The sequence below is a fragment of the Salvelinus namaycush genome, chromosome 27 (genome assembly GCF_016432855.1).
Source record: "Salvelinus namaycush isolate Seneca chromosome 27, SaNama_1.0, whole genome shotgun sequence".
Lineage (NCBI taxonomy): Eukaryota > Metazoa > Chordata > Actinopteri > Salmoniformes > Salmonidae > Salvelinus > Salvelinus namaycush.
The window spans coordinates 26,464,449-26,478,959 of NC_052333.1; the positions used below are offsets into that span (position 1 = coordinate 26,464,449).

Genomic DNA, 14,511 nt, shown 5'->3' on the forward strand with positions numbered 1-14,511 from the left:
ACTCAGACTCACGAATAAATATTTTATGATTTAAGTTAAGCGTAGTGATCTCATGTCAGAATACCGCCTTCAGTGAAGGCATTACACTAATACTTCCATAAAAGACTGTCGTAGCTGAATCAGAATTAGTTAGGTAACATAGATGAATAAGATGTTTTATTTACTTTATACTTGTCTTTAGATTGTCTTCTTTTGGACTATACTGTTGGCAGTTGCATTTTCCTTTCTCCTCTAGGGAAAAGTCACTTGGGGCCCAGAGAGGAGAGAGGTCAGGCTTGTCTTTTACATGTCTGGTAATAGGCAGAATATCAGAAAGGGAGAAGTCAGGTTTGAACATTGTCTTCATAATGAATATATCTGTGAAACCATTTGAAGGGCTCCACTATGTCTGTACTCCAGTCATTCCCTCCTTTTCCCATTGGGGGGAGGAGTATGGCAGTGTCTGGAACCATTGTATTACCCATCTGATGTTGCATGAATCTTGACCTAGTATATGACCTAGAGCCTCACTCCCCTCCGTGAGCTTGTCCGGGAGGGGGTGTATTTGAGATGGGGGTATCTAGAATTGACAATTGATATATGCCATTGGATGAGGTAATGTTTTGGTACTAGGAAGTACCAAGAACGAGAAGTAGGACCTCGTCTAAGAGACCAAACTGAACGATAATTTATAGCTAATGCTATCTGGCTATGGGATACTCCTCTCGAAAATAAAAGGCCTTTTGTGAAGTTCCTAAGATCTGTGGTTCGTCATGTCAGTTGAGAGGGGTGTATCTTGGCTATAAAAGATACTAAGTATTCTTTTGTAAGCACTCTCAGAGAATAGAAACGGCATGCAGCTCCAGTCTCCGGCAGTGTTCACAGTGGTAGGAGTCCTGATGGTAAGGCAGGTGTTTGGACATCAGGCCCAGAGCAGCTGTGGAGAAGGCAACACTAATCAAATGCAGCTCCAGGGTACATTTTACCTGGAGAGAGTACACAAATACACTGAATACACTGAGATTAACATTATACATTGAAAGTTAGGGTTTTTCATATGTGTGATTTCTTATAATTGCCTACATCACTATCAAAGATCCGTGGACACACTCTGCCACAACAGGAGCAAACATACATTAAAGAATTGTGTGCACCATTTCGGGATAATGTGTTGTTCAGTGCATACTGTTGCAAAAGGCAGCATATTGCATTATACCCACCCATAAGATAGAAGGCTTCCTGCCCGCGTGGACAAGGACTGACCCAGACAGGATGAGCTATGGGAGTACACACATAACAGAATAAAACAGATGACTCACAGGTCAGATTACACACCTATACAGTGATGAAAATAACTGATTCAACAAAATAAATAATGTGTGTTCTATTCTAGAAAATTGCCATTGTACAGCTGTAAGCCTTTCAGGTGTGCTGGATCAGGGTTGGAGCGAAAGCCTGCAGAAGGGTCGTTCTCCAGGAGGAGGGTCGTTCTCCAGGAGGAGGGTCGTTCTCCAGGAGGAGGGTCGTTCTCCAGGAGGAGGGTCGTTCTCCAGGAGGAGGGTCGTTCTCCAGGAGGAGGGTTGGCCGGGCCTGGTTAAAGTAACACTGCCATTGTAGAGGGCGCTGTTGTAACAGTTGATACTTGGCCTGTAAATTCTGACTGGTACGTGTCATCTGGAGTAGGTAGAAATTGCACTTACTAACGGATATAGGGTTGGGATTTATTTATATCGCCCTAATTGTTAAGGTTAGGATTGGGGTTAGGGTATCTGATTCTAGATCTGTGGTTGGGGTCACCATTGGCTCACTCACATGTAGGACAACAATCAAAAGGACATCACCAGTGAAGTGGATCTCGTGGAGCTGCAGCACAGAGGCACTCAGGCAGAGGACAAGACATCCCATGATGATCTGGACAGCCTGAGACCATACATAAAGAACTAGCATCAGTACCATTAACAGACCATTACATAGATAGAACAATGAGACAGATATTTCACTGGATGTATAAATGTGAAGCATCCACTTGGCGTTTTCACTCACTACCAAATATGGTAGTGAGAGGAAGCCCACTGGCCGGCAGCGGGAGAAGATGGAACAAGATGGATTTTGGCCGACAAATTTTCTCATTGATGAAACATTTGATCTCAATACAGTTTTCTGCTCCCAAAACTAGAAATATGTTATGAACAGAGTGGACAAATTTTTGCCCTGCAATGATTTTACCCGTTGCAAAAAAAAAAAAAAATCGCAATGTTTAGAAGGATTGCAGGTGAATTGAGTTATTGCACACGCGCACTTCACAGAGTAGGCATTCCCTAACTGAAATATGCAGATGTATGCTAGAACACGCCAATAGTACCTCGCTAGCTCGTGCTTGGCTCTTCCCACCTCCTTGCTTGTGCTTCCCACTATGACTAATTTGTTCCCATTGGAAACAACAGGCTGTGGTCTATCTTGGTTTAGTTAGAAAAATCTTTGGCCATTATGTGGCTCGACGGCTCTGTGTTTGGTATCACAGTAGTCATGTTCAGCAGATACACCGTAGCAAAACGTGTTGTAATTGAAAACAGAATTGAGCATTTCTTAATGGACAAGTCCAGGAATTCCTCCCTGATTCAGTTTTTTCTCTTTCGTTTGGTGCCTACTGAACACGACCTAATGATGGGTTTGATTCAGGCATGGGAATATAAGAGTCTCCTAAATTTACATATTATCATTATATTATAAGGCAATTTGTTGATGCTTTATTCTACGTACAGAATTTCAACTGGTATTGATTCATATCATATCCTTATAGTGTATCACACACATCTGTATGATTGAATGCTCATGTGATGATGTCACTCACCCCCAAGGTTTTAGCATCCACCTTCTGGAAGGAGCCCACCTGTCCAGAAGTGAGGTTGCTGGGGAAAGGAAAGGGGTCCTGGCTTTCAAGGCCCATGTTGTCGAGGGTGACAGGGCTTTAGATTGAAACAATGAAGGAAAGCTAACAACATTTTTCTAGATAAACAGTAATTAACTAAGAAAATGATTAACAAGACAATCAATGAAAGCTACAGTAAATTACTAGAAGGGTATACAAAGATGAAAAGAGAATGAGGAGGAGGAAAGGTATGTTTTTGAAGGAGAGCAATAATAAAGAGAGCTCAAATTAGCTCAAATGAAACTGCAGAAAATCTTTTATCAGGATAATATGAGGAATTAGGGATACTTCCTTGGTATCGGTGTAAAACATGTAATCTATGGTTTGAACAAATATGCATATGCATTAGTGGGGGAAACCTGCAAATTGTATTGACAGAGGCTATTATGACCTCTGGGAATAGCAGGCAATTATAGGTCATTGTGATCTCGAACACCCGGCTCTCAATTACATTTAAAAATAAAATAAATATAATACCTAAATTATCAAGAATATCAATCAATATCATGTTTGCATCCCAATTAACTTCAAAATATTTCAGAGCAGGTCAATTAGACATCAGCCCCTGTCAAAAAATCGCAACATCAGGACCACAGTCAATTTTGGCAATTCTCCAAGCTCTGTACTGCGCCATCATCACACAACTTTAACACACTATTCAATGTCATCTTCACAAATACTGCACACAATGTTTTATTCAGAGAACCTGTAGATATATGCAATGCTCTGTGGTCGTCAACGTAGTTAAATAATGGTAGGCTATTGTAAGTTTAACCATACACCTGCTAACTTGGGCTACGTAGGAAGGGCACATGTGCTACTGCATACGACATGTCCCAGTTAGACCATCTCACAAAGTGTTTATTCTGTCTTACCTCCTAGGTTCGAACAACAAGTAGTTACCTTATTTATTGTCAGCTAATACATACAGCTACTCGAGTTGGTGGTTGATGGGATCAAAAATCTGGGAGATGTAATGTGTATGAGCTGTAGGTGGATGGGAAGTTTTTCACTGCAGTGGTGAGGCGCAGGATGTGCTTCTGCGCTGAAGTGTGAGTGCATGAGTGAGCCTGTGTGCTGCTGCACTCTGAGATTACTCTTCTCCGCCACACCTACAGCGTCATTGTGCAAAATAGTATGCGGCATCATATGGATATGAATGCAACAGAAGTTCAACATTCACCTTCTGCTACTATTTCTGTCAAGCCGTTTACGCATACCGTTTGACGCATATGTATGAGCAACTGCCTCTGCAACGCAATGCTGCAACGCAAAAGCAGCGTTTCATTGGCAATTTATGTAATTCTGGTGTAGAAAATTCAAAAGTCTGTGTGTTCGAAGCGTTATTGTGATCAAATTGATTCCCAAAACGGCCCTTATTGACAATAGGCCCAAAGAAGCAGAGGGGCATTGTCCTACATTTTTATCCAATGCAAGATGGCAAGCATCAGGGCAGTCCCATACTCGATGCAGGTGTCTTGTGTATTAGCATGCCCTGAGCAATCTAAACTCAAGGACATGAGAAGGTTCACCTAAGGGCGCGTTCCTCTGCCAGGCATGCCAAATACTGGAACGCCTGGATAGGTGTTGTACGTATCAGCTAACCACATCATATGTTATAGCAATCTGTTGCCCGATGGATGGCACAGACGATGACGTGCCATCGGCAACCATTGGTTGCAACGTCTGAGCAGAGGAACACGACCATAATATGTGCAGGGAAGCGGGGAAGGGGAGCGTCACTGAGTGATTTACTATTTAAAGCCAAAGGGCCTATAGCAACCATGGATGGCCACTAGATTATCTCCAGCTGATCTCTCGTTAAACCATCAATATGCGTTAAATTCACCCACTCAACTGATCTCAATTGCAACCATTATTTGTCACCTCATTACAGCTCCCTAAAAGCTGATGGTGTGACATCTTAGTCCTGCTTGCTACCAAAGTCTTTCAAGATACAGTATGTTCGCCCTCGGGTGTGTATTATCATTGGAACAATTTACTCTTACTTTTTGAGCAGAATAAAGATGATTTATCAATTTGACAATCATTATGTACAACTGAAATAAAGTATTTCCTCGTATACCATGGCAAATGTACTGTGGCAATTTATCCGACAAGTTGTATGAATGGAAAACTAATGTTGGTGTAGCCTACTGGTATTATTTTATTTGTTTCCAATTTATATAATGCATTAAATACAACTGTCTTAAAATTAAATTGTCTGGTGTGGTCATTTCTTTCAGGGTAAAATTTCAGGGTAAAATATCCCTGGACTGTCCATTTTTGAAATTTGTAACTAAATAAAGTAAATCGTGATTGAGTAATATAATCTACATTTAGAAAATCTTCATTTGGATAGTCCATCTGTAATACCTCATTTTTGTTTTCAGGAATTTTTACAATATAGCCAATTGCAGCTGGCCTATCTGTCGGGGAATTGCTCATTTCTGCCTCCAGGATAAGGTTAATGACAATAAATGTCTGGCTCAAAGCCAAAATAACTGACGGTGTGCTACTCATTCCAATTTCACTGGGTTCTTGATCGTACTTTATTTACACCAGGATGTCTGAGTGGTTTAGAAGTTGGAAAAAAAATCCAAGGAACGGTGCATTCTTGTGGGTACCAACCCCATTACTGGAAAAAGCTTACTTTGGATGTAATCAACCCTCATTTCACTCATTTACATTTAGCGTGGATCAAATCTGAAAGAAATGTCCTTGTTGGTTCGAAACCTACATCTGGTAGAATGTTTGATTTGGATGTAATCAAGTTTAATTTACATATTGTCTGGATCAAAGCCAAAAGATCTGACTGTGTGCTCCTTATTCCATTTTGACTGGGCACTCGATTTCATGTCCTTTACACCAGGATGGCCGAGAGGTTAAGGCGTTGGACTTAAGATCCAATGGACATATGTCCTCGTGGGTTCGAACCCCACTCCTGGTAGAAGTTTATCTTTGATTTGGATGTTATCAATTGTTTGGATCAAAGCTGAAAGAATTGACTTTGTTCCCCTTATTCCGCCTTGACTAAGCAAGTGTTTATCCTTAATAAACACAAAAGATGGTTGAGTGGTTAAGGTGTTAGAGTCATTATCAACTTAATTATTATTCTTCTTGCTTCGAAACCCCGTTCTTGTATTAAGTTTGATTTGGATGTCAACAAGTCTCGTTTAGATATTGTCTGGCTCAAAGCCAAAAGAACTGACTGTGTGCTCCTCATTCCAATTTCACTGGGCTCTTGATGATACTTTACTTACACCAGGATGGCTGAGTGGTTTAGACTGCTGGAATAAAAATCTGACGAACAGTATATTTTTGTGGGTACCAACCCCATTCCTGGAAAAAGCTTACTTAGGATGTAATCAACCCTCATTTCACTCATTTACATTTAGCGTGGATCAAATCTGAAAGAAATGACTATGACAAGTTCTTCCATTTTTGACTCAGCTCTTGTTAATCATTTAGAAAGACCTGGATGGCAGTGTGTTTAAGGCGTTAGACTCATGATCGATATTAAAATGTCCTTGTTGGTTCGAAACCTACATCTGTTAGAATGATTGATTTGGATGTAATCAAGTTTCATTTACATATTGTCTGGATCAAAGCCAAAAGATCTGACTGTGTGCTCCTTATTCCATTTTGACTGGGCACTCGATTTCATGTTCTTTACACCAGGATGGCCGAGAGGTTAAGGCGTTGGACTTAAGATCCAATGGACATATTTCCTCGTTGTTTCGAACCCCATTCCTGGTAGAAGATTATCTTTGATTTGGATGTTATCAATTGTTTGGATCAAAGCTGAAAGAATTGACTTTGTTCCCCTTATTCCGCCTGGACTAAGCAAGTGTTTATCCTTTATAAACACAAAAGATGGTTGAGTGGTTAAGGTGTTAGAGTCATTATCAACTTAATTATTATTCTTCTTGCTTCGAAACCCCGTTCTTGTATTAAGTTTGATTTGGATGTCAACAAGTCTCGTTTAGATATTGTCTGGCTCAAAGCCAAAAGAACTGACTGTGTGCTCTTCATTCCAATTTCACTGGGCTCTTGATGATACTTTACTTACACCAGGATGGCTGAGTGGTTTAGACTGCTGGAATAAAAATCTGACGAACAGTATGTTTTTGTGGGTACCAACCCCATTCCTGGAAAAAGCTTACTTAGGATGTAATCAACCCTCATTTCACTCATTTACATTTAGCGTGGATCAAATCTGAAAGAAATGACTATGACAAGTTCTTCCATTTTTGACTCAGCTCTTGTTAATCTTTTAGAAACACCTGGATGGCAGTGTGTTTAAGGCATTAGACTCATGATCGAAATTAAAATGTCCTTGTTGGTTCGAAACCTACATCTGGTAGAATGTTTGATTTGGATGTAATCAAGTTTCATTTACATATTGTCTGGATCAAAGCCAAAAGATCTGACTGTGTGCTCCTTATTCCATTTTGACTGGGCACTCGATTTCATGTTCTTTACACCAGGATGGCCGAGAGGTTAAGGCGTTGGACTTAAGATCCAATGGACATATGTCCTCGTGGGTTCGAACCCCACTCCTGGTAGAAGATTATCTTTGATTTGGATGTTATCAATTGTTTGGATCAAAGCTGAAAGAATTGACTTTGTTCCCCTTATTCCGCCTTGACTAAGCAAGTGTTTATCCTTTATAAACACAAAAGATGGCTGAGTGGTTATTAAGGTGTTAGAGTCATTATCAACTTAAGTATCATTCTTCTTGCTTCGAAACCCCGTTCTTGTATTAAGTTTGATTTGGATGTCAACAAGTCTCGTTTAGATATTGTCTGGCTCAACGCCAAAAGAACTGACTGTGTGCTCCTCATTCCAATTTCACTGGGCTCTTGATGATACTTTACTTACACCAGGATGGCTGAGCTGTTTAGACTGTTGGAATAAAAATCTGACGAACAGTATGTTTTTGTGGGTACCAACCCCATTCCTGGAAAAAGCTTACTTAGGATGTAATCAACCCTCATTTCACTCATTTACATTTAGCGTGGATCAAATCTGAAAGAAATGACTATGACAAGTTCTTCCATTTTTGACTCAGCTCTTGTTAATCATTTAGAAACACCTGGATGGCAGTGTGTTTAAGGCATTAGACTCATGATCGATATTAAAATGTCCTTGTTGGTTCGAAACCTACATCTGTTAGAATGATTGATTTGGATGTAATCAAGTTTCATTTACATATTGTCTGGATCAAAGCCAAAAGATCTGACTGTGTGCTCCTTATTCCATTTTGACTGGGCACTCGATTTCATGTTCTTTACACCAGGATGGCCGAGAGGTTAAGGCGTTGGACTTAAGATCCAATGGACATATGTCCTCGTGGGTTCGAACCCCACTCCTGGTAGAAGATTATCTTTGATTTGGATGTTATCAATTGTTTGGATCAAAGCTGAAAGAATTGACTTTGTTCCCCTTATTCCGCCTGGACTAAGCAAGTGTTTATCCTTTATAAACACAAAAGATGGTTGAGTGGTTAAGGTGTTAGAGTCATTATCAACTTAATTATTATTCTTCTTGCTTCGAAACCCCGTTCTTGTATTAAGTTTGATTTGGATGTCAACAAGTCTCGTTTAGATATTGTCTGGCTCAAAGCCAAAAGAACTGACTGTGTGCTCCTCATTCCAATTTCACTGGGCTCTTGATGATACTTTACTTACACCAGGATGGCTGAGTGGTTTAGACTGCTGGAATAAAAATCTGACGAACAGTATGTTTTTGTGGGTACCAACCCCATTCCTGGAAAAAGCTTACTTAGGATGTAATCAACCCTCATTTCACTCATTTACATTTAGCGTGGATCAAATCTGAAAGAAATGACTATGACAAGTTCTTCCATCTTTGACTCAGCTCTTGTTAATCTTTTAGAAACACCTGGATGGCACTGTGTTTAAGGCGTTAGACTCATGATCGAAATTAAAATGTCCTTGTTTGTTCGAAACCTACATCTGGTAGAATGTTTGATTTGGATGTAATCAAGTTTCATTTACATATTGTCTGGATCAAAGCCAAAAGATCTGACTGTGTGCTCCTTATTCCATTTTGACTGGGCACTCGATTTCATGTTCTTTACACCAGGATGGCTGAGAGGTTAAGGCGTTGGACTTAAGATCCAATGGACATATGTCCTCGTGGGTTCGAACCCCACTCCTGGTAGAAGTTTATCTTTGATTTGGATGTTATCAATTGTTTGGATCAAAGCTGAAAGAATTGACTTTGTTCCCCTTATTCCGCCTTGACTAAGCAAGTGTTTATCCTTTATAAACACAAAAGATGGCTGAGTGGTTATTAAGGTGTTAGAGTCATTATCAACTTAAGTATCATTCTTCTTGCTTCGAAACCCCGTTCTTGTATTAAGTTTGATTTGGATGTCAACAAGTCTCGTTTAGATATTGTCTGGCTCAACGCCAAAAGAACTGACTGTGTGCTCCTCATTCCAATTTCACTGGGCTCTTGATGATACTTTACTTACACCAGGATGGCTGAGTTGTTTAGACTGTTGGAATAAAAATCTGACGAACAGTATGTTTTTGTGGGTACCAACCCCATTCCTGGAAAAAGCTTACTTAGGATGTAATCAACCCTCATTTCACTCATTTACATTTAGCGTGGATCAAATCTGAAAGAAATGACTATGACAAGTTCTTCCATTTTTGACTCAGCTCTTGTTAATCATTTAGAAACACCTGGATGGCAGTGTGTTTAAGGCATTAGACTCATGATCGATATTAAAATGTCCTTGTTGGTTCGAAACCTACATCTGTTAGAATGATTGATTTGGATGTAATCAAGTTTCATTTACATATTGTCTGGATCAAAGCCAAAAGATCTGACTGTGTGCTCCTTATTCCATTTTGACTGGGCACTCGATTTCATGTTCTTTACACCAGGATGGCCGAGAGGTTAAGGCGTTGGACTTAAGATCCAATGGACATATGTCCTCGTGGGTTCGAACCCCACTCCTGGTAGAAGATTATCTTTGATTTGGATGTTATCAATTGTTTGGATCAAAGCTGAAAGAATTGACTTTGTTCCCCTTATTCCGCCTTGACTAAGCAAGTGTTTATCCTTGAGTGGTTAAGGTGTTAGAGTCATTATCAACTTAATTATTATTCTTCTTGCTTCGAAACCCCGTTCTTGTATTAAGTTTGATTTGGATGTCAACAAGTCTCGTTTAGATATTGTCTGGCTCAAAGCCAAAAGAACTGACTGTGTGCTCCTCATTCCAATTTCACTGGGCTCTTGATGATACTTTACTTACACCAGGATGGCTGAGTGGTTTAGACTGTTGGAATAAAAATCTGACGAACAGTATGTTTTTGTGGGTACCAACCCCATTCCTGGAAAAAGCTTACTTAGGATGTAATCAACCCTCATTTCACTCATTTACATTTAGCGTGGATCAAATCTGAAAGAAATGACTATGACAAGTTCTTCCATTTTGACTCAGCTCTTGTTAATCATTTAGAAACACCTGGATGGCAGTGTGTTTAAGGCATTAGACTCATGATCGATATTAAAATGTCCTTGTTGGTTCGTAAATCTACATCTGTTAGATATTGTACTTGGATGTAATCAACTTCTCATTACATATTAGTCTGATCAAAGCCACAAAGATCTTGACATATGCTGGACTCATTAGACATATACACGACACCCACAACTCCCCTCCCCCATGACAATCACACAGACACACACAACTCATGCTTGGAGCTCAGGACAAAGAACTATCTCAGGAACCAATGGAACGTGGACACCAGGCCTGTTCAGGACTACCCAAGACCCAGATCGACCAATCGGAAGGCCAGACTCGCAGATCTACCTACTTTGCTTGTTGTCTATATAATACTGTACAGTTCTTGAAACTATCTCTTTTCCGGACGATTCAATAAGAATCAGACAGAAAGAGCCTTGCTGCAAGATTTTACTAAGATATCTTTACATGTAATTAAACGGCCTTATTATAAAATTATCCACCTCGTCCTATTGTCTCCTCTTGTTCTCCTGTCAACAGTAAACGTTTTACTAACAGTTCGAAACCTACATCTGTTAGAATGATTGATTTGGATGTAATCAAGTTTCATTTACATATTGTCTGGATCAAAGCCAAAAGATCTGACTGTGTGCTCCTCATTCCAATTTCACTGGGCTCTTGATGATACTTTACTTACACCAGGATGGCTGAGTGGTTTAGACTGCTGGAATAAAAATCTGACGAACAGTATGTTTTTGTGGGTACCAACCCCATTCCTGGAAAAAGCTTACTTAGGATGTAATCAACCCTCATTTCACTCATTTACATTTAGCGTGGATCAAATCTGAAAGAAATGACTATGACAAGTTCTTCCATCTTTGACTCAGCTCTTGTTAATCTTTTAGAAACACCTGGATGCACTGTGTTTAAGGCGTTAGACTCATGATCGAAATTAAAATGTCCTTGTTTGTTCGAAACCTACATCTGGTAGAATGTTTGATTTGGATGTAATCAAGTTTCATTTACATATTGTCTGGATCAAAGCCAAAAGATCTGACTGTGTGCTCCTTATTCCATTTTGACTGGGCACTCGATTTCATGTTCTTTACACCAGGATGGCCGAGAGGTTAAGGCGTTGGACTTAAGATCCAATGGACATATGTCCTCGTGGGTTCGAACCCCACTCCTGGTAGAAGTTTATCTTTGATTTGGATGTTATCAATTGTTTGCTATCAAAGCTGAAAGAATTGACTTTGTTCCCCTTATTCCGCCTTGACTAAGCAAGTGTTGATCCTTTATAAACACAAAAGATGGCTGAGTGGTTATTAAGGTGTTAGAGTCATTATCAACTTAAGTATCATTCTTCTTGCTTCGAAACCCCGTTCTTGTATTAAGTTTGATTTGGATGTCAACAAGTCTCGTTTAGATATTGTCTGGCTCAAAGCCAGAGTCAAAAGATGGAAGAACTTGTCATAGTCATTTCTTTCAGATTTGATCCACGCTAAATGTAAATGAGTGAAATGAGGGTTGATTACATCCTAAGTAAGCTTTTTCCAGGAATGGGGTTGGTACCCACAAAAACATACTGTTCGTCAGATTTTTATTCCAGCAGTCTAAACACTCAGCCATCCTGGTGTAAGTAAAGTATCATCAAGAGCCCAGTGAAATTGGAATGAGGAGCACACAGTCAGTTCTTTTGGCTTTGAGCCAGACAATATCTAAACGAGACTTGTTGACATCCAAATCAAACTTAATACAAGAACGGGGTTTCGAAGCAAGAAGATAATAATTAAGTTGATAATGACTCTAACACCTTAACCACTCAACCATCTTTTGTGTTTATAAAGGATAAACACTTGCTTAGTCCAGGCGGAATAAGGGGAACAAAGTCAATTCTTTCAGCTTTGATCCAAACAATTGATAACATCCAAATCAAAGATAATCTCTACCAGGAGGGGGTTCGAACCCAAGAGGACATATGTCATTGGATCTTAAGTCCAACGCCTAACCTCTCGGCCATCCTGGTTAAAGAACATGAAATCGAGTGCCCAGTCAAAATGGAATAAGGAGCACACAGTCAGATCTTTTGGCTTTGATCCAGACATATGTAAATGAAACTTGATTACATCAAATCAAACATTCTACAGATGTAGGTTTCGAACCAACAAGGACATTTTAATTTCGATCATGAGTCTAATGCCTTAAACACACTGCCATCCAGGTGTTTCTAAAAGATTAACAAGAGCTGAGTCAAAAATGGAAGAACTTGTCATAGTCATTTCTTTCAGATTTGATCCACTAAATGTAAATGAGTGAAATGAGGGTTGATTACATCCTAAGTAAGCTTTTTCAGGAATGGGGTTGGTACCCACAAAAACATACTGTTCGTCAGATTTTTATTCCACAGTTTAAACCACTAGCCATCCTGGTGTAAGTAAAGTATCATCAAGAGCCCAGTGAAATTGGAATGAGGAGCACACAGTCAGTTCTTTTGGCTTGAGCCAGACATATCTAAACGAGACTTGTTGACATCCAAATCAAACTTAATACAAGAACGGGGTTTCGAGCAAGAAGAATGATACTTAAGTTGATAATGACTCTAACACTTAATAACCACTCAGCCATCTTTTGTGTTTATAAAGGATAAACACTTGCTTAGTCAAGGCGGAATAAGGGGAACAAAGTCAATTCTTTCAGCTTTGATCCAACAATTGATAACATCCAAATCAAAGATAAACTTCTACCAGGAGGGGGTTCGAACCCACGAGGACATATGTCCATTGGATCTTAAGTCCAACGCCTTAAACTCTCGGCCATCCTGGTGTAAAGAACATGAAATCGAGTGCCCAGTCAAAATGGAATAAGGAGCACACAGTCAGATTTTTGGCTTTGATCCAGACAATATGTAAATGAAACTTGATTACATCCAAATCAAACATTCTACAGATGTAGGTTTCGAACAACAAGGACATTTTAATTTCGATCATGAGTCTAAAGCCTTAAACACAGTGCCATCCAGGTGTTTCTAAAAGATTAACAAGAGCTGAGCAAAGATGGAAGAACTTGTCATAGTCATTTCTTTCAGATTTGATCCACGCTAAATGTAAATGAGTGAAATGAGGGTTGATTACATCCTAAGTAAGCTTTTTCCAGGAATGGGGTGGTACCCACAAAAACATACTGTTCGTCAGATTTTTATTCCAGCAGTCTAAACCACTCAGCCATCCTGGTGTAAGTAAAGTATCATCAAGAGCCCAGTGAAATTGGAATGAGGAGCACACAGTCAGTTCTTTTGGCTTTGAGCCAGACAATATCTAAACGAGACTTGTTGACGTCCAAATCAAACTTAATACAAGAACGGGGTTTCGAAGCAAGAAGAATAATAATTAAGTTGATAATGACTCTAACACCTTAATAACCACTCAACCATCTTTTGTGTTTATAAAGGATAAACACTTGCTTAGTCCAGGCGGAATAAGGGGAACAAAGTCAATTCTTTCAGCTTTGATCCAAACAATTGATAACATCCAAATCAAAGATAATCTTCTACCAGGAGTGGGGTTCGAACCCACGAGGACATATGTCCATTGGATCTTAAGTCTAACCCTTAACCTCTCGGCCATCCTGGTGTAAAGAACATGTAATCGAGTGCCCAGTCAAAATGGAATAAGGAGCACACAGTCAGATCTTTTGGCTTTGATCCAGACAATATGTAAATGAAACTTGATTACATCCAAATCAACATTCTAAAGATGTAGGTTTCGAACCAACAAGGACATTTTAATATCGATCATGAGTCTAATGCCTTAAACACACTGCCATCCAGGTGTTTCTAAATGATTAACAAGAGCTGAGTCAAAAATGGAAGAACTTGTCATAGTCATTTCTTTCAGATTTGATCCACGCTAAAGTAAATGAGTGAAATGAGGGTTGATTACATCCTAAGTAAGCTTTTTCCAGGAAGGGTTGGTACCCACAAAAACATACTGTTCGTCAGATTTTTATTCCAGCAGTCTAAACCACTCAGCCATCTGGTGTAAGTAAAGTATCATCAAGAGCCCAGTGAAATTGGAATGAGGAGACACAGTCAGTTCTT

At 39.6% G+C, this 14,511-nt stretch overlaps 6 non-coding genes across 6 annotated transcripts; all 6 read left to right on the top strand.

Moving 5' to 3' along the window:
• Positions 1-5,775: 5,775 nt before the first annotated feature.
• trnal-uaa lies at positions 5,776-5,858 on the top strand. The gene has a single exon. It is a non-coding gene; the product is annotated as a tRNA-Leu (tRNA).
• A 1,535-nt stretch (positions 5,859-7,393) lies between these two features.
• trnal-uaa lies at positions 7,394-7,476 on the top strand. Its single transcript has one exon. It is a non-coding gene; the product is annotated as a tRNA-Leu (tRNA).
• Positions 7,477-8,205: 729 nt separating this feature from the next.
• trnal-uaa lies at positions 8,206-8,288 on the top strand. The gene has a single exon. It is a non-coding gene; the product is annotated as a tRNA-Leu (tRNA).
• Positions 8,289-9,014: 726 nt separating this feature from the next.
• trnal-uaa lies at positions 9,015-9,097 on the top strand. The gene has a single exon. It is a non-coding gene; the product is annotated as a tRNA-Leu (tRNA).
• Positions 9,098-9,826: 729 nt separating this feature from the next.
• Positions 9,827-9,909, top strand: trnal-uaa. The gene has a single exon. It is a non-coding gene; the product is annotated as a tRNA-Leu (tRNA).
• Positions 9,910-11,524: 1,615 nt separating this feature from the next.
• Positions 11,525-11,607, top strand: trnal-uaa. Its single transcript has one exon. It is a non-coding gene; the product is annotated as a tRNA-Leu (tRNA).
• Positions 11,608-14,511: the final 2,904 nt, after the last annotated feature.